Here is a 6,734-nt window from a genome sequence, read left to right as displayed (position 1 = left end):
TTATTATTTTAGTGCATTTTAAGCATTTTATAAAAATGTGGATTCCCCAGCATAATTACTTATGATTTATTTGCCACATCTAGAACAATTTAGTTTTAATATTTGAAAACTTTTATCCTTTGACTTGACTTTGAATTTGAATTCGAACGGGATTTGAATCATCGGGAGATTAGCAACAGTGACCGAGGTGACGTGGCATCATTAGAAAAGGTTCACTGTAGCTTAATTATTCGGGCGTCACATCTCATGTCTATTGGTGATTCGTGTATTACTCATGTTAATCGTAGCCAAAATAAAGTTAGTAATAACATAACTAGATTTGCTTGTTTAGAAGGCAGAACCATGATTTTGATCGGTTCGGGTCCTAATGGAGCTTGTTACGATTGATTGTATGAACTTCTTGAGTTGAGTAATACATTATTCGCCCACAAAAAAAAGAAACTGTCTCCGATGACGGGTACTATTGCACGCCTTACATTTGCATGTATCGTGTGTGATGGAGAGCACACATTTTGCTAGAATTTACCGTGTGCGATAACCGTGTGCAAATGTGAGAGTTTTTTTTTGAAACAAGGCATCTTTAGCAACCCACGTGGTTTCGTCGATCAATGTTGAGGCGAAGCTTTGGGTCATTGCCGAGACTAAATATTTGAGAAATTTAATTCCGGGAGAGTGATCCCTTTGTGGTCATGAAACTCTAAAACCTTGTCATTCTTCCTCTTCATTAATAAGATGAGGAAAATATTTTGCCTTCGTTTTTAAAAAAAATGCCCGTTTCTTTTTCTTTGGATTTCACTTGGAATTACTTGGATTTGCATTTGAACTTTGAATTTGTATCTTTCTAGAAAGGTCCATTGGACTAGAACATCAAAATGAGGGGGGGGGGGAGGGTGCTACTTATTCACCATTTAACAAAATGACGAAATAGAATATTCAATTTAATTAATTAATGCAATATAATATGACGCTCGTGCAACGCCATATGAGATGCATATGATGCACGAAAAATATAATAGGAAAATACTCCCTCTATTTCTAAATACCAAGTCCTTTTCAATAAAAACTAGTACATATGGATGTATATAGACATATTTTAAAGTGTAGATTCACTCATCTTGCTTTGTATATAGTCCACAATGGTATGTCTTATATTTAGGAACGGGGGGAGTATATGGTAGCTGGAAAGGGTGGATTTCTAACACCTCAAAGACAATATTGTGGCAAAGCTCTCTCCTTGGCAAGGGAAGAATATCACCACGGCCGGTCGGACCATGCTTGTTAAATCCGTCCACACCTTGCAAATTACTTCCTCCGTCTCATAATATAAAATCGTTTTTTACATCAGGAAGTACGTACCATATCACTCTGCTGGTTGTTTCATTGCCTGTTCTTAAGAGCATCCTGGAGGTGGAATGAGCATTTTTTTGGTTGGCATTGGACAAAATCTCTGGAGTGAAATGCAAGTCAATTGGTAGTCGCCACCCTGCCCATTCTAGGGGTCTCATGCGAGTTGAACCTCCAAAAAACCGCCAAAGTTGTTCATTTGAGATGGCCAGGGTTGGCATAGAGAACCCATATGATGAAGTGGACATGGACTTGTTTTACGCCTGCACCATCATAGCCATTGGCAATGGAACCAAGGAGTCCTTCTGGGATTCACCAATTTCAGAGGAGCACATCATGGAGTGTATTGAACTTTGGATGGTGATTGGCCAAGTTCAACTATGAGATGATGTTGATGATGATACACGGTGAAGTTCCGCTAACCGTAAGAGCATCTACAGCCGGACGCCTCAAAACCCCGTTAAATATTTGGGTAGATGGCCTGGTCACTGGCCGGTCAAAAGAAAAACAATCCTGACGGACGCCTCAAACTGGCCTCAAACACCCGGCTGACTGGCACCCCTCATATCTAGTCCAAATATGTGGTGGACATGGGATGGACCAGGCGTGACCGAACACGTCCGTCACGTCGAACCCGGCCCACGCAGGCCCACCTGACCCCACATATATTTGTCCCCATCTGTTCCCTGGATCAAGCCCTAGCCACTCCACTCCACACCCCTCCACCCCACTCCGCCACCCAAACTCCCGTCCGGCGATCTTTGGCATGGTGGACATCGGAACTGAGTCCTACCATTGGAAATATGCCCTAGAGGCTGTTGGGAAACGTAGCATGCAATTTCAAAAATTGTCTACGCTCACGCAAGATCTATCTAGGAGATGCATAGCAATGAGAGGGGGAGAGCATCCTCATACCACTGAATATCCCAAAGCGGAAGTGTTTATTAACGTGGTTGATGTAGTCATACACCTTCACGATCCGTCCCGATCAAGTACCGAACATACGGCACCTCCGCGTTCAGCACACGTTCAGCTCGATGACGTCCTCGTCTTCTTGATCCAGCAAGACGGGTGAAGTAGTAGATGAGTTTCGGCAGCACGACGGCGTGGTGACGGTTGGTGATGAAGAACAATCTCCGCAAGGCTTAGCACTACAGAAACTAGACGGAGGATAAACTAGAGGGGATGGGATTGCCGACACATGGCTTGGTGAATCTTGATGTGTCTTGGGTGCTAGCCATGTTCCTCTATTTATATGTTGAGCCTTGGGGTCGAAACTTGGAGAAAAAGCCTCCTCAAAGTCGGTTCTGCCCGAAAGGTAAGAGTCGTTCTCGGACTCCAGGGCTAGATGCCAGGGTTCCTGGCTTCTACCCCCTAGACGCCAGGGTTCCTGGCGTCTAGCCTCTAGTTTCTGCAAAACTTCCTTTTGCACTTTCCAAAAGCCTCGTGGGCTTTCCCCTTTGGCCCAAATAAAGTGTTCTCGTACCCAAACATTTTGGGAAACATCCAGAACCCCTTCCGATGAATTCCGGAACCCTTCCGGAGACCAAACACTATTATCCTATATATCAATCTTTACCTCCGGACCATTCCGGAGCTCCTTGTCATGTCCGTTATCTCATCCGGGACTCCGAACAACATCCGGTCACCAACATACATAACTCATATAAAACTATATTGTCAACGAACATTAAGCGTGCGGACCCTACGGGTTCGAGAACTATGTAGACATGACCGAGACACCTCTCGGGTCAATAACCAATAGCAGAACCTGGATGCCCATATTGGCTCCTTCATATTCTATGAAGATCTTTATTGGTCGAACCTTTATGACAACATACGTAATTCCCTTTGTCCATGGGTATGTTACTTTCCCGAGATTCGATCGTCGGTATCTTCATACCTACTTCAATCTCGTTACTGGCAAGGCTCTTTACTCGTTCCGTAATACATCACCTTGTGAGTAACTCATTAGTCACTTTGCTTGCAAGGATTCTTATGATGTGCATTACCGAGAGGGCCCAGAGATACCTCTCTGATACTCGGAGTGACAAATCCTAATCTCGATCTATGCCAACCCAACAAACACCTTCGCAGATACCTGTAGAGAATCTTTATAATCACCCAGTTACATTGTGACGTTTGATAGCACACAAGGTATTCCTTCGGTGTGTGGGAGTTGCATAATCTCATAGTCAAAGGAATATGTATATGACATGAAGAAAGCAATAGCAATAAAACTGAACGATCAATATGCTAAGCTAACAGATGGGTCTTGTCCATCACAACATTCTCCTAATGATGTGATCCCGTTCATCAAATGACAACACACGTCCATGGTTAGGAAACTTAACCATCTTTGATTAACGAGCTAGTCTAGTAGAGGCTCACTTGGGACATGGTGTTTTGCCTACCACACATGTATCAAGTTTCCGGTTAATACAATTCTAGCATGAATAATAAACATTTATCATGATATAAGGAAATAAAATAATAACTTTATTACTGACTCTAAGACATATTTCCTTCAGTCTCCCAGTTGCACTAGAGTCAATAATCTAGTTTACATCACCATGTGATTTAACACCAATAGTTCACATCTTTATGTGATTAACACCCATAGTTCACATCACCATGTGACCAACACCCAAAGGGTTTACTAGAGTCAATAATCTAGTTCACATTGCCATGTGATTAATGCCCAAGGAGTACTAAGGTGTGATCATGTTTTGCTTGTGAGAGAGGTTTAGTAAACGGGTCTGACACATTCAGATCCGTATGTATTTTGCAAATTTCTATGTCTACAATGCTCTGCATAGGGCTACTATAGCTAATTGCTCCCACTTTCAATATGTATGCAGATTGAGACTCAGAGTCATCTGGATCAGTGTTAAAGCTTGCATCGACATAACCCTTTACGACGAACTCTTTGTCACCTTCATAACCACGAAACATTTCCTTAGTCCTATTTATGTACCTAAGGATAATTTTCACCGCCGTCCAGTGATCTACTCCTGGATCACTATTGTACCCCCTTGCCAAACTCACAGTGAAGTACACAATAGGTTAGGTACATAGCATGACATACTTTATAGAACAAATGGCTGAGGCATAGGGAATGACTTTCATTCTCTCTCTATCTTCTGCCGTGGTCGGGTTTTGAGTCTTACTCAACTTCACACATTGCAACACAGATAAGAACCCTTTCTTTGACTGGTCTATTTTGAACTTCTTCAAAATTTTACCGGAAAGTCCTATTAAACGTCTTGATCTATCTCTATAGATCTTGATGCCCAATATATAAGCAGCAACACACATTGCAACATTTTGTCACAATACTTATGGCTATTCTCTCTTATTTTACAAGGTTTACGTAAAGAGGGAGAATGCCGGCAGCTGGAATTCTGGGCTGGAAAAGGAGCAAATATTAGAGACCTATTCTGCACAACTCCAAAAGTCCTGAAACTCCACGGAATACCTTGTAATAAATAATGAAAAATCCTTGCCAAAGATGAAGACCAGGAGGCCCACACCCTTCTCATGAGGGTGGGGGGCGCCCCCCCCTAGGGCGCACCCCCCTACCTCGTGGGCCCCCTGGTGGCTCTCCGATGACCATCTTACCCTATATGAAGTATTTCATCGAGAAAAAAAATAAGAAGCAACCTTTCGGGACGAAACTCCGCCGCCACGAGGCGGAACCTTGGCGGATCCAATCTAGAGCTTCGGCAGAGCTGTTCTGCCGGGGAAACTTCCCTCCCGGAGGGGGAAATCATCGCCATCGTCATCACCAACGCTCCTCTCATCGGGAGAGGGCAATATCCATCAACATCTTCATCAGCACCATCTCATCTCAAAACCCTAATTCATCTCTTGTATCCAATTCTTGTCTCCAAGTCCGGGATTGGTGCTAGTAGGTTGCTAGTAGTGTTAATTACTCCTTGTAGTTGATGCTAGTTGGTTTAATTGGTGGAAGATCATATGTTCAGATCCTATATACATATTAATACCCCTCTGATTATGAACATGTTTATGCTTTGTGAGTAGTTACGTTTGTTCCTGAGGACAAGGGAGAAGTCTTGCTATTAGTAGTCATGTGAATTTGGTATCCGTCTGATATTTTGATGAGATGTATGTTGTCTAGCCTCTAGTGGTGTTATGTGAATGTCGACTACATAACACTTCACCGTTATTTGGGCCTAGAGGAAGGCATTGGGAAGTAATAAGTAGATGATGGGTTGCTAGAGTGACAGAAGCTTAAACCCTAGTTTATGCGTTGCTTCGTAAGGGGCTGATTTGGATCCATATGTTTCATGCTATGGTTAGGTTTACCTTAATACTTTTGTTGTAGTTGCGGATGCTTGCAATAGAGGTTAATCATAAGTGGGATGTTTGTTCAAGTAAGAACAACACCCAAGCACTAGTCCACCCACATATCACATTATCAAAGTACCGAACGCGAATCATATGAACATGATGAAAACTAGCTTGACGATATTCCCATGTGTCCTCGGGAGCGCTTTTCCTTATATAAGGGTTTGTCCAGGCTTGTCCTTTGCTATAAAAAGGATTGGGCCACCTTTCTGCACTTTATTTACTTTTGTTACTTTTTGCTCGTTACAAATTATCTTATCACAAAACTACCTGTTACCACTTATTTCAGTACTTGCAGAGAATACCTTGCTGAAAACCGCTTATCATTTCCTTCTGCTCCTCGTTGGGTTCGACACTCTTACTTATCGAAAAGACTACGATAGATCCCCTGTACTTGTGGGTCATCAAGACTCTTTTCTGGCGCCGTTGCCGGGGAGTGAAGCGCCTTTGGTAGGTGGAATTTGGTAAGGAAAAATTTATATAGTGTGCTGAAATTTACTGTCACTTGTTACTATGGAAAGTAATCCTCTGAGGGGCTTGTTCGGGGTATCTTCACCCCGACCAGTAGAGCAAAGAGTTGCTCCTCAACCTACTAAACCTACTAAAAATGAAAATGAAGACACTTGCTTTGAAGTTCCTTCGGGTATAATAGAAAGACTGCTAGCTAATCCTTTTTTAGGAGATGGAACAAAACATCCTGATGAACATCTAATATATGTGGATGAAGTTTGTGAATTATTTAAGCTTGCAGGTGTACCCGGAGATGTTGTTAAGAAGAAGGTCTTCCCCTTATCTTTGAGGGGAGATGCATCGACATGGTATAGGCTATGTGATGATATGAGGTCTTGGAATTACAAACGATTGAGATTGGAATTTCATCAGAAGTTTTCTCCTATGCATCTTGTTCATCGTGATCGCAATTATATATATAATTTTTGGCCTCGCGAAGGAGAAAGCATTGCTCAAGCTTGGGGGAGGCTTAAGTCAATGTTATATTCATGCCCCAATCATGAGCTCTC

The sequence above is a fragment of the Triticum dicoccoides genome, chromosome 2A, assembly GCF_002162155.2.
Source record: "Triticum dicoccoides isolate Atlit2015 ecotype Zavitan chromosome 2A, WEW_v2.0, whole genome shotgun sequence".
Taxonomy (NCBI): domain Eukaryota; kingdom Viridiplantae; phylum Streptophyta; class Magnoliopsida; order Poales; family Poaceae; genus Triticum; species Triticum dicoccoides.
The sequence above is the reverse complement of the archived record's forward strand: the minus strand, read 5'-3'. Positions refer to the sequence as shown.